Genomic DNA, 12,692 nt, shown 5'->3' with positions numbered 1-12,692 from the left:
CAGGGCTTGTTGGCGATATTTCAAAAGCACCAAGCACCTCCAGATGTGTCTAGGTAATTAGCCCAGGACATTGCACTCAGGTTGTCATCGTCATTGTCTTCTTTTCCTCCTCCCCCCCTTTTGTTTTTGACACATTTTGACATTTTAAAAGATATATTGGGGCAAAGGCGGAGTGGGGGATGGTTTCCTCGCAGGAACCTGCATGGAAGAGAACCCTTGAAACCAGTAGGTACTGATCGTGACCTCCTGCACTTCTCAGGTGCCAGTGTCCATGGAGCCCCAAGGGTCATGCCATTGTCCATTCTAACCCAGGTCCTGGGTCTCATTGCAGTTAACAAATGCCCAGGAATGCCACTAATGCCAGCCCAGAGCCACACAGCAAGGAGCAAGGCTTGTAGCATGTGCTTGTGATCTCAGCACTGGAGAGGCATACAGGAGAACCCCTGGGCTTGCTGGTCAGCCGCTCTCCCTGACCCGCTGAGCTCCCAGTGGAATGAGAGACTGGCTCATAAAATAAGACGGAGAGGGATTGCAGATGACACCCGGTGCTGACCGCTTGTGTGTGCTCATGCGCACAGAAACCTGCACCATGAGCTGGGCCGATCTGGTCCAAGTCGTGGCTCTGCCACACACCGACCACCCAGCGGCCTCACTGCAGGAGCCTCGCCTCCCTGAACCGCAGTCTCCTGTGAAGGAAGCGCTCCTGTCTCCGCAGCGTTGTGAGGATCGCTCGCGACTCTCCACCCTTCAGTGCACTGCCCCTCTTGTTTTTGCAGGTTAGGAGCAGTACTCACACGACTGTTGTGGGTTTTTGGTTTTTCGAGGTAGGGTCTCACTGTAGCTCAGGCTGACCTGGAATTCACTATGTAGTCTCAGGTGGCCTTGAACTCACGGTGACCCTCCTACCTCTGTCTCCCAAGCGCTAGGATTAATGGCATGCACCTCCACGCCAGGCTGGCCCATGGCATCTATAAAGGCTTCTGGTTTAGCATCATACTGGAAGTAATGGCAAGCAGTCTGTCCATATCTGTAAATACCTGTTGGGTGCCTGTGGAGTTTTGATTCAGGTGTTCCCCCTAAACCTTGATGTTCTGATCGCCACGTCCTCAGCTGTTGGCGATTTGGGAATTACACCTTCCTGGAGGTCGTGTATTGTTGGGGGCGGGCTTATGGGTGTCATAGCCAGTTTCCTGTGCCAGTGTTTGGCACACTTCTGTTGCTGTCCACCCTCTGCTCGTGCCATCATTTCCCCCCGCCACCATGGAGCTGCCCCTCAACTTTGTAAGCCAAAATAAACGCCCCACTTTTTTTTTTTTTCCTACAAGCTGCTCTTTTGTTGGGTGTTTTCTGCCAGCAATGCAAACCTGACTGCAGTGGTGCCCTGTGCTGAAAGATTTACTGAAGAAGACATTTTCAAAGTCAACTGAAATAGCCTAACCTCAATTCCTTGCTCTGTGATGTACCCAAGCCGCTTGGAAGGTCTGGGAGGAACCGGAAGTCCCCCTCCACGCCACCGACTCTTGCTTTGCAGTGCAGGAGGACGGCTGGGGTCCAGCCAGTTGGGACAGACATCGCCCAGTGCAAGTCACTTCAGTGCCACACCCTTCAGATTAGAGTCAGGACAACAGAAACATGCTTTGCAGACCATTGTTCCGAGTACTGTGGCTCCTGGAACTCCAGTGCTTGTGAGGCTGCGGCAGGATTGCAGCACGCTCAAGGTCAAGCTGGGCTCCAGAATGAGACCCTGTCTGAGAAACAATTCTGAAATATACCAACAGCTGGACACGGTGACACACATCTGGAATCCTAGCACCTGATAGGCTGAGGCAAGGCGACTAAGGGTTTGTGGCTAGCCTAGGCTTTTCTTCTGTAAAATAGCAAAATCTTTCATATATGTGTATAGAGACCCTTTCTCGCAAATACGGTAAAATAGCAGATTGCGTCCCATCAGTTAGCAGTGAAAGCTGTGCTCACTCAGCGGGGCCTGCCTGGACCTGTGCTTTCAGTGGCTGCTGCTAGAATCCCTGTCGTGGTGCAGGGCAGCATGTGTGCCCGCGAGCTAGACCTCCCAGTGGGCAGCACTGCCTGTTTCCTATCTGGATCATTGTAGCTGCCAAATCAGCTTGATGTGGTTCAAGCCTGTTGGATCTCTGGAACCTAAGAGGTCTATCTACAAACCCTGATAGCAGAAGACTTGTAGAGTATTAAAAAGAACAGAGGCCGGGCTGGAGAGATGGCTTAGTGGTTAAGCGCTTGCCTATGAAGCCTAAGGACCCCAGTGTGAGTCTTGCTTCCCTGGGACCCACATTAGCCAGATGCACAGGGGGCCGCACATGTCTGGGGTTTGTTTGCAGTGGCTGGAGGCCCTGGCGCGCCCATTCTCTTTCTATATATATAGATATATATCTGCCTCTTTCTCTGTCACTTCAAATAAATTAAATAAATTAAAATTAAAAAAAAAAAAAGAACGGAGGCTGGAGAGATGGCTCATTGGCTAAGTGTTAAGTGCATTTCCTGCATAGGCCTCAGGGTCTGGGGGCCTTGAGACCTCCCAAGTTTGAATCTCCAGATGTAAACAGCTTGGCATGGCCATGCATGTCTGTAATCCCAGTTTGGCACTTGCTTGGGTGAATACATAAGAATACATAAGGGCCTTAATCACAAGGGAAAACCAGGCAGACCAGTGAGTGATGGGAGGGGACACCCAATATTCTTTGGCTACTGCTGGGTCACATAGGACACTGCATCACACACGTGTTAGGCACACAGGAAAAAAAAAAAAAGATCTAAACCCATAGTTAAAGGATCGGCCCCCCAACTGAAACAAAATCCAAGGCTTTGGGGATGGCCTGTGCTCTTAGAGGTCTCATAAGAGGGTTACTGACTTGCCATCAGTTTGGCATTCAGGGACTATGATTTCTGCCTTTGCACGCCTGTATTCCCAGCCCTGGGGAAGCTGAGGCAAGTGGATTACTTCAAATTTCAAGGCCAACCTGGACTACCGAGTGAGACTGTCTCAGATAAATGAATAAATGCTGAACCATGTCTCTAGTCTACTTTTCTTTTTACAGTATATACTTTGTATGGGCACATGATGTCTATCATTCCCCTCCTTCCTGCCCCTGATCTACTGGGACCTCCGTTCTTACAGGGAGCTCTAAAGAGAACAACAGCTAGCTGAAGGGGAACCAAGTCCAGCTGGCCCGAGGGAGCAGGACAGCGGTTGTCTCCTGTCAACCCTGCTGAGCCTCTCCCCCAGAAGAGGTTCTGAGCCTGGCCCTGGGAGCAGCGGTGGGAGAAGGACCTGGATTAGGTATCTGTGTTCTCTATGACAAAAAGGCTGAAACTAGGGGCTGAAGGCAGCGAGCAATCGTCCACAGCTTTTAGGGGCCAGGAGCCCAGGTTTTGCCGAAAGGCCACCTCTGCCTTTAGGAGTTGTAGTCACCTAGCTGCCACATCTGAAGGCTCCCTGGGGTAGACCGACCCTGAGGCTGTCCTGGGGTTGTTGGCAGGGGTCAGTTCCTCACTTGCCGGCGATCTCAGGCCTTTTAGCTTTTGTTCCCCCCTGTATCTTCAAGAAGAGCGAGACACAGGCACACCAGGGCTTCCTGCCCCTGCAAAAGAACACTCCAGGTATGTTCGTCACTTTGTGCATTGGGCTTCATGTGGGTACTGGGGAATCGAACCCAGGGTGTAATACTTTACAAACAAGTACCTTTAACCACCAGGGCATCTCTCCACCCGAGGACCAGTGTTTTCTTAAGTGGGGTGAGATTTCTTCTGAGGCGTCACTCGGCAACTAAGTCTTAATAGAGTATGCAGTTCTCCCTGACCACCTGTGGCCACATCGGGTGGATGCTGCAAGCCTCCTTTCTGATGATGTGCACTGCAGTTTGTGGTGTTATCTGGGAGCTAGGAACTACTGCTTGTGAAAAGGGCGCAGGTAGCATTCCAAGAGCTGCATTGTGTTGGCAGTGGGCATCTTCCTCTGGGAGCAGCAGAGGAGAATGGCAGGCACAGTGGCACTTCTGCCACCTATGCCCTGCCTGGTGGTCATCCTCTAGCACTTGATGCTTTGAGGACAATGAATGACAAGTCCAAAGGGCAGGACAGTTTTTAGAGGCAGGGGAAAGGTGTCATCTATGGATGCATAGGCTTAACATGCCACCCTCCACACAGGCCTGGCTTTGGGTTCGTCTAATTTCTGTGTAGGATCTATTCGCAGATGTCATGTGGGTCACACCATTTATCTGACGTGATTGCAGGGTACACACAATTGGGGAGTCTCATCACACTGACTCAAGTCCTCATCCTCACCATCTTGCCGGATGCACAGACCCTCCGAGTATGTCTGTCATTGCGACCCTCTGCCCAGGGCTGAGGAGTCATTTTATTTTTATTTTTAGAAGAACAGACAATTGTTTATTTATTTTCACTTGATTTTTGAGGTAGTCTTGCTGTGTGTAGCCCTGGCTAACCTTAGGTGTTGAGACGTCACCATATCTGTCTCACATAAATTTGTGTTTATTTGTTTGTACACCTGGCCCCTACAGAGACTGAACCCAGAGTCTTATGCATACCAGAGAAGTGCTCTAACTACTGAGTTATGTGCCCACCTCCACTTATCCCATTTTTTAAAATAATTAACAACTTCCGTGATTGTAAACAATATTCCATGGTAATTCTCCGACCCCCTTTCCCCTTTGAAACTCCACGCTCCATCAGATCCCTTTCCCCTCTCAATCAATCTCTCTTGTATTTTTATGTCATGATCTTTTCTTCCTCTTAGGATGGTCTTCTGTAGCTCTCGGGTTTTCCTGAAGCCACTTTGGTGAGCTTTGCCCCATACAGTGGCCAATTTCCCCTGCTCATTTTTTTCTTCATTCTTTGTTTTTCCTTTCCATTCCTTTCTAGTCAGTACATACTATCCTACATACTACCTGCTGAGCCCTTACAGCATTACAGACAACAGGAGTTCCAGTGTGAACAAACAGTGTGGATCATATTCAATGCACAAGTTACTGAATAAACTCCATTTTACGTAGTGATAGATTATGGAAACAGCAGAGGGAATCATAGTTGAGAGTGCTGCTGGGTAGTGGGTCCTTCAGAAAGTCAGGAAAAGCTTTCTGAGAGGTGATTTTTTTAAAATTTATTTTTTTATTGACAACTTCCATGTTGGTAAACAATATCCTATTGTAATTCCTTCCCTCTTCCCACTTTCCCCTTTGAAGCTCCACTCTCCATCATGTCCCCTCCCCCTCTCAATCAGTCTCTCTTTTATTTTGATGTCATCATCTTTTCCTCCTATTTTGATGGTCCTGTGTAGTTAGTGTCAGGCACTGTGCGGTCATGGATAGCCAGGCCATTCTTGTTTTTGTTGGAGACTTGAGTATTGAGAAGAAGTAGCCATGCAGAATATTTGGAGAAGAACCCTTGGAACTGGATGTCAGATGCAGTTTGAAGCTGGGTGTAGTGGCATATGCTTTTAACCCCAGCTCTTAGGAGGCTGAAGTAGAAAGATTACTATGAGTTGGAAGCCAGCCAAAGCTGCAAGCGTGAATTCCAGGTTAGCCTGGGCTAGAATAAGTCTTGCCTTAAAAAAAACAAAACACGCATCCTCATCTGGGAAACAGAAAGGTGGGATTCATAGGCTTTTGAAGTCATAGGCATCACTTCTGAGACTTTTGGCTAAGATCGAGTGTTCCTATCAGTTTAAGTCATAAGCATGGCTGTTCCATAACTGAGACTAGAAAAAAGTTCCTGCTTGTGTTTTACTGCCAAATAAAGAAATGCCTTATGAAGACCAGTGCTTTTGTCACAGTGGTTCTGTAAATTCAGGCAATAAGTCAGTTTCTTAAATAAATAAACTGGGTACAAGTTAACTCAAATTTGGTGGCTGATGGAGCAAATGTTCACTTCCCAGTGTCTGTAGGTCAGGAAGCAGTCCATCTGGCTTTTAAAGTTTGTGTTGAGCAATCTGCTGTGATTTTGCTAGCGCCTGGCTCCCCGCCTTCCCGGCGTCCAGCACCCCCGGCCCCTGCCCTGGTGGCACCTGGCCTGAGAGCCTAGCTAGGAGAAACCCGGGGCGGGTGGACAGACATCCGCAGAGACCAAGGTGTGCCCTGGGCAAGTGCGGTGCCGCCGACATGGTGTTAGGTAGGACTGTACTCAGAACAAAGGACCTAACATGACGGCCGTGCCCTCCAATAGCCATCCCCCCACATTCCCCACCATGACCGGGACCAGCAGTTTCAAGACTCTCCTGCCAGCCAGTGGCTGGCTCCCCTCCCTGGTTGGAATCTTATAAGGAGACCTCTGCTTTCCCCATCCATGAAATAGTTACTTTCCCCAGCCTGCCCCTGGTTCCTAGCTAGCACGTCATCTCCCCCCTGCCCTCCCCTTTAAAAGACCTGCACCTTTGTGAGGCATGGTAGCACACACCTTTCATCCCAGCACTTAGGAGGCAGAGGTAGGAGGATCGTGAGTTCAGGCCACCCTGAGACTACATAGTGAATTCCAGGTCAGCCTGAGCTAGTTAGACCCTGCCTTGAAAAACCAGTAATAATAAGAAGAAGAAGAAGGAGGAGGAGGAGGAGGGGGAGGAGCAGCAGCAGCAGCTGCTCCTTAGATCCCGGATGCAACTTCTCTGGCCTCACATCTTGGAACCAGTGAACCTTGTCCAAGAGCTGTGCCAATAAACCTGAAGTGGCTTTACTGATCTGGTTCCTCGCGTTGGTCAAGCCTTCCATCTGGTGCTGAAGCCCAGGAGGAGCTGAGCCCTCCAGTTCCAAGGGGCCAGGTCCCCGGTCGGCTGTTGGAGGCCTCTCCTCTTCTCTTCTGGCTATGGATGTGATCGGTTGCCTTCTGGTTCATGGTAAGTTGCCTAATTTTTAGCCTCTGCCTCCAGAGGCCCCTGTCTGAAGTCACTGCTTTGACTTCCGTTTTTCTCCACTGCCAGGCAGCCGGGTATCCATCAGGCACTGGGAGACATCCCCCCTTAAGATTACCCACCCTCTCTCTCACTGTTTTGGGCCCAAGCCATTGTGGGGGACACCTCACTCTGGTCTCTGGACCCTGATCAGAGCCTCTGGCCTCAGCTTTAAAATGGACAACTCCAAATCAAAGCTTGACCCCGCCCTCCCCATGGCCTCTGGACTGTCTGTTACCAAACATATTCAAATTGGAGTTCTCCCAAGCCATTAAACCTAAATGCCTAATTTTTTTACTCTCAAAAAAATTGGCCTTTTTACAAACTCCACAGCCACTCACACTGGCCTCCAGAGGACACTCTAGATTTCAACATACTCTGCGATTTAGATACAATGCCTTTGGGGTACTAGGTGTCAGTCGGAGTGGCGTTTGGTATTAAATGGGTTTACTGAGAAGGGTCAGTCTTCCTTGACTTTATAGTTACGATTGATCAGATTTCCTTTTTACTAATAGGGTGAGGGTGATGAGTTTTCTGGTACTTTTGACAGCTGTTAAGAATCGCCTGTGTCTGTCCTTAGCCAGGGAAGAACCATACAGAGACGTCGGTGACGAGCTGGGAATGTCTTGCCTGTTTGCTTTGTGCATAGCTCGGGGTGACTCTTGAAATAGCTGCTGCAATAGGAACAAAAGGGAGGTTTGCTACCTAGTCTGCAAACAGTGCCAACCTCATGGGGGACTTCCCATCCCTCATGGAGTTGAGGAAGGGAAGGAGATCAAAGGTCCACAGGAACCTCAGCCTGGGGCAGGAAGGACATGATCTGGAGGCTCTGCCTCTAAGACACTTACCTGCCCTTGTCACACAGTCAGACAACCCTCTTTGAAGCAGGTCTTGGTTAACTAATTCTATTTTATTGTAACTTTAGAAATGGAAAGCTGTTACTCTAGGTTTATAGCCAGTGCCTTATTTGCTTTGAATCAAATCATTCCAGAACATCCCTCGGTTTGCTGTACATAATTGGCTTTGAGGTGTTTTTGTTTTCTAAGCGTACAAAATCTTTTAAAGCTTTTGTTCATTTTTATTTATTTGTTTGAGAGCCACAGACAGAGAGAGAAAGAGGCAGATAGGAAGAGAGACAGAATGGGTGCACCAGGGCCTCCAGCCACTTCAAAGGAACTCCAGATGTGTGCGCCCCCTTGTGCATCTGTCCAGCACTCCCGGCCGCCCTGCTGTGCGCGAGTCATCTGTCCTCCCTGGTCTGTGGAGCTGGCCATGGTCATAGGGGCTGAGAGGTCTCTGAGTAGTGGACGTGGGGCGGCAGAGGTGCGTAGCCTGGGATTCCAGGGCTAGAGAGACAGGATCGAGGCCCGTGCGGGAGACGGGGCAGCTACACCCTGGCCTGCAGCCCCAAGGGTCTTAGGGTTTCCGGAGATGGGCATGTGGTGAGGATCCAGGTTAAGTCAGCCTGGACAGTGGTCCCCGCCTTTGGGGATGAGACCCCGGCTTCATCACTACTGCTGTTTCGCAGCTGCCGTGTCCCCGGCCCTCGCCGCCCCTCCTCCTCGACCCCGGTGCATCCCGCCGCCGGCTCGAGACCGCGGCTCCCACTCCCGGGACTCTGCGGAGACTGGGCGCCGATTGGCCGGTGCCTGGGCGGAGCCCGTGAGCCGGCGGGCGGCGGAGTAGTCGGGTGGAGTCACTGAAAGGGTTCGGTGAGGCGATCCGCCGACGCGAGTCCACAAATCGCAGCAGGTGCCCGCAGGTAAGTGCGCGTGTCCCGGGGAGCGTGGGGTGGGCCCTTCGGAGGGGAGCCTGCCCCAGGGGGCAAGGCCAGAGCATCTTTCCGGAGAATCCGGGCCTTCCTTGCTCTACACGCGCGTTCCGCAGGAAAGGAAAGGATCGTCCACTCTTGGACCCTAGGAAAGGATCGCCCAGTCTCGGACCCTAGAAAAGGATCGCCCAGTCTAGGACTCTAGGAAAGGATCGCCCAGTCTAGGACTCTAGGAAAGGATCGCCCAGTCTCCCTCTCTCAGACAGCAGCAAAGGGGCTTCTTCTGCCCTTCAGAAACGGCCCTTCCTCCTGCCTGCAGCCTTGCATGGTGGTCCCCTCTTTCACTTACCCTTGGAATAAAGTATGCGCGCCGGCGTGCGCGCGTGCACACACACACACACACACACACACACACACACACACGCACACACACCACACCCTTCCTGGTATCTAGACCCTTCCATTCTCACTAAAGTATGTTTGAATCTCTTTCTTCTGCCATGTGCCTGTCCAGATGGGAGAGGCCTGGTCAGCTACACAAGTCTTGTCCTCCCACACAGCGGAAGTCTTGGAGGAGAAGTCCTTGTCCCTAACACAAGGACATACCAAGGTAGACACTCTGCCCGTCACCGTCCAACCCCACAAGGCCCTTCTTGCACGGGCACCTGAGGGGCTCTGGAGAGAGATGAATCACCTAACCTTAGACCCTTCCTCACCCCAGGAGAGGCCACAGGGGCTCCTACCCACCACACTAAAGGTTCTTAGGGACCCACCTTCACCCCGTAAAGCCATAGAAGGGGTGTTTACTCAGATAGGACCCTCCTGCCTGACCAAGTTGTCCACTCCTCCCCTGTTCTTTCCCTCACATGTTACCCTATTAACAACCCCCATTTTTTTTTGTTCATTTTTAAATTTATTTATTTGAGAGTGACAGAGAGAAAGAGACAGAGAAAGAGAGAGAGAGAGATTGAGAACGGGCGTGCCAGGGCTTCCAGCCACTGCAAATGAACTCCAGATGCGTGCGCCCCCTTGTGCATCTGGCTAACGTGGGTCCTAGGGAACCAAGCCTTGAACCAGGGTCCTTAGGCTTCACAGGCAGGCGCTTAACCGCTAAGCCATCTCTCCAGCCCAACAACCCCCATTTTTCCCACTCCATTTTAACTGCGCTCCCACTCAGTACCCCGCCTGACAATTCCACCCCCCTCCTCCTCACCGAGTGGCCTCAGCAAAGACCAGGGGAGCTTTAGTCAAACTGAAGTACTTAAACCTGTGATCCTGGGCCCAGAGTCCCTCCCAGGACCACCAGGGACTCCTTTCCAGCCCCACCTTCACCAACACACCTTCAAAGGGCTGTGCTCCATGTTTCCCTCCTCAGCCCGCCCTCCCTCACCGTTGGGGAAGGGGTGTCAGTGCAGAGGGGGGCTGCGGGGCCTCTGCCAAGAGCCTTGCATGTGTTCTCTGGGTCTGCCCCCCTGCCAACGCCTGTGGCTATCGCCTGGTGGAATTCCCTGGGCATTCGGCCAAGAGACAGATGCTTCTGGGCCTGTCCACTGGCTTGGGGACAGTGCTGGCTTTGTTGCCGTGATGAAGCGGCACTAGGGACAGGATGCTGTGGCTGAGGAGGCTCCGGTGGCCAGACTGAGGAGTAAGAGAAAGCAGCACGTCTACCTTGTTTCCTTGCTGCTGGTATCTTAGGGGAAATGTGGCTTTGGAGGCCAAAGAGATCAGCACTAGGAATCTGAATCCATCTGCAGTCCTAAAATGTAACAGGGCGTCCAGATCAAAGAGCCCACCCCTCAGTTTGACAGTCAAAATGAATGGAGGCAAAAGAAGGGAAGAAACTTGTTCAAGGTCACCCAGCCAGTGGGTAACAAAGCTGGCACAGCTACTGCAGAGCCCATGGGATCGTGCCTGCTTCTCAGCACCAGCTTGTCTTCACGCTTGCAACGGGCGCCGCTGGGCAAGGTGTCTCCGTTTGTTCTAGAAGACACCTTCTGATTGATGGGGTTACAGGTGTATCCCCCATACCAGGTTCATAGATGCTTCTCATTGTAGATAAGTGATACCTCAGTGAAGTTAACTAATCAAAACAAGAAAACACAGCTGAATATTGAACTTTGAAAAAAGTAGGTCGATTCAAAACCAGAGAGCTAGACGAAACAGCTAGGGGAAGTACAACTGGAAACAAACGCTGGGCGCAGTGGCGTATGTCGGTGGCACCAACACCCAGGAAGTACAGACAGGAGCAGAAGAGGTTAGGGTTAGCCTCTGGTACACAGAGAGTTCAAGGCCAGCCTGGACCATGCCTCAAAAAAAAAAAAAAAAACCCTGAAAAGTCATTTAGAAGAAAACATAGAAGGTTAAAGAAGATAATGAATGTGTAGCAGCTGCTTTCTGGGAACAGGACTCCGTGAAAGGTGAAGAGAAAGTTCTAGAATCACTTGCAGATGACAGCTGTCCAACAGTGCAATGTACACTTTAGGTTGGTTTAAATGATAATTTTCTTTCTTTTTTGAGGGAGGGTCTTACATTAGCCCAGGCTTATCTCAAATTCATGGCGATCCTCCTACCTCACTTTCCAGAACGCATTAGTCATGCATGGCTTCTTTTCTATTTTTTTAAATTTATATGTAATGGGATGCGTGCATGGGTGTGGTGTGGTGTGGCTTGTCAATACACCCCATATTCTTGCCTGTGGTAGAGAGAGGGTGCTTGCCTTCTTGCTTGAAGCCAGAATCTCTTTATGACTTCCAGAGCTTGTGGGCTCCATTGATTCTCAGATCTCCGTGTCCCCGCAGGATTTGAGATCACAGGGCCCCATGGCCACTCCCAGCTGTCCGTGAGCACTGTAGTTTGAATGTGTGGCCCCACAGACTCAGCTGTGTGACTGAAATTGAGTTTGCATTTTCGGATCTGAATTCCAGCCTAAAGGTATGGGGAAGAGGTTGAGCTCTGCATGCCTGCGAGATTGTGTGCTGGCTGTTTGGTGGTTTCTCTCTGCTTAGATCTGTGAAGGGGAGCCAGCGTCTTCAGTCATTGAGGGAACTTCCTCTGAACTTGTAAGCCTGAAATAAATCTCTTCCTTTTGTAAGCAGTGTCTGCAAGCTCATCCCAGCCTCATGGAGCTGACTGCAAAAACCAGGGATCTAGAGATTGGAACTTTGGCAGTCTCAGTCCCCCTCAAGCTTTCAGGCTTGCCCAGAAAGTGTCAGCCCTCTTTTGTTTAGGTGGTGAATTTTATGAGCTTATTTTATCATAATAAAACATATTTGCTAGCGCATCACAGCACATGCATCAGTCTGGGTGACCCCAGAAAGATTGGGGGCCAGAGCTAGAGGGCCAGGCTAGCATAACCCACGTCCCAAGGCACAGGGAAGACAGACCTCTGAGGTTGGGGGTCCTGGGAAGCAAATGCTTATCTGACCACCCAACAGATTTCTCGGGGGGGAGTCCCTTGATCAGACCTTCAGAAGAACTTCAGACAGTGACACGGGGGTGTTGCCTTAGGCAGAGCGTCCTTCTGAGTCCCTGTGTGGGTTACATGCCTGCCCCTGACCCACCCTGGCCTTCAAAACCTGTGGGACAAGGTTCCCAAATATTCCTTTGCCATACTTCTGGGGGCCTCAGGACCCCTTGTATCTGATGTCTTTTTTCCAGAACCTCCTTGAAGTCTTGCCACTTCTCTGTGCGTCCTGAGCACAAGGCCCATGCTGGAGCCCTGCCGCCGCCGCCGCCGCCAAGGCTCCGCTTGCCAGTCTGTCAGAGCCCAGGGTGAGCCCTGGCTGGCACACCCATCTCAGAAGCTGTGGGGCTGGACGCAAGGGCTCTCCTGCTGCCTCACTTCCTGCCCCCCTTCCCCCTGAGATGCAGGGGGAAATGAGAAGGACGCCCACATCTATACCCAGGGCGAAGAGCAGGGGAGATCCAGGGCTTTCGGGTCTTCATGGGCGATGTTGGCATCAAGGGTTAAGTAGGTCTCTGCCTCCCTGC

Source organism: Jaculus jaculus, chromosome 11 (genome assembly GCF_020740685.1).
Source record: "Jaculus jaculus isolate mJacJac1 chromosome 11, mJacJac1.mat.Y.cur, whole genome shotgun sequence".
Lineage (NCBI taxonomy): Eukaryota > Metazoa > Chordata > Mammalia > Rodentia > Dipodidae > Jaculus > Jaculus jaculus.
This window is presented reverse-complemented; position numbering follows the sequence as displayed.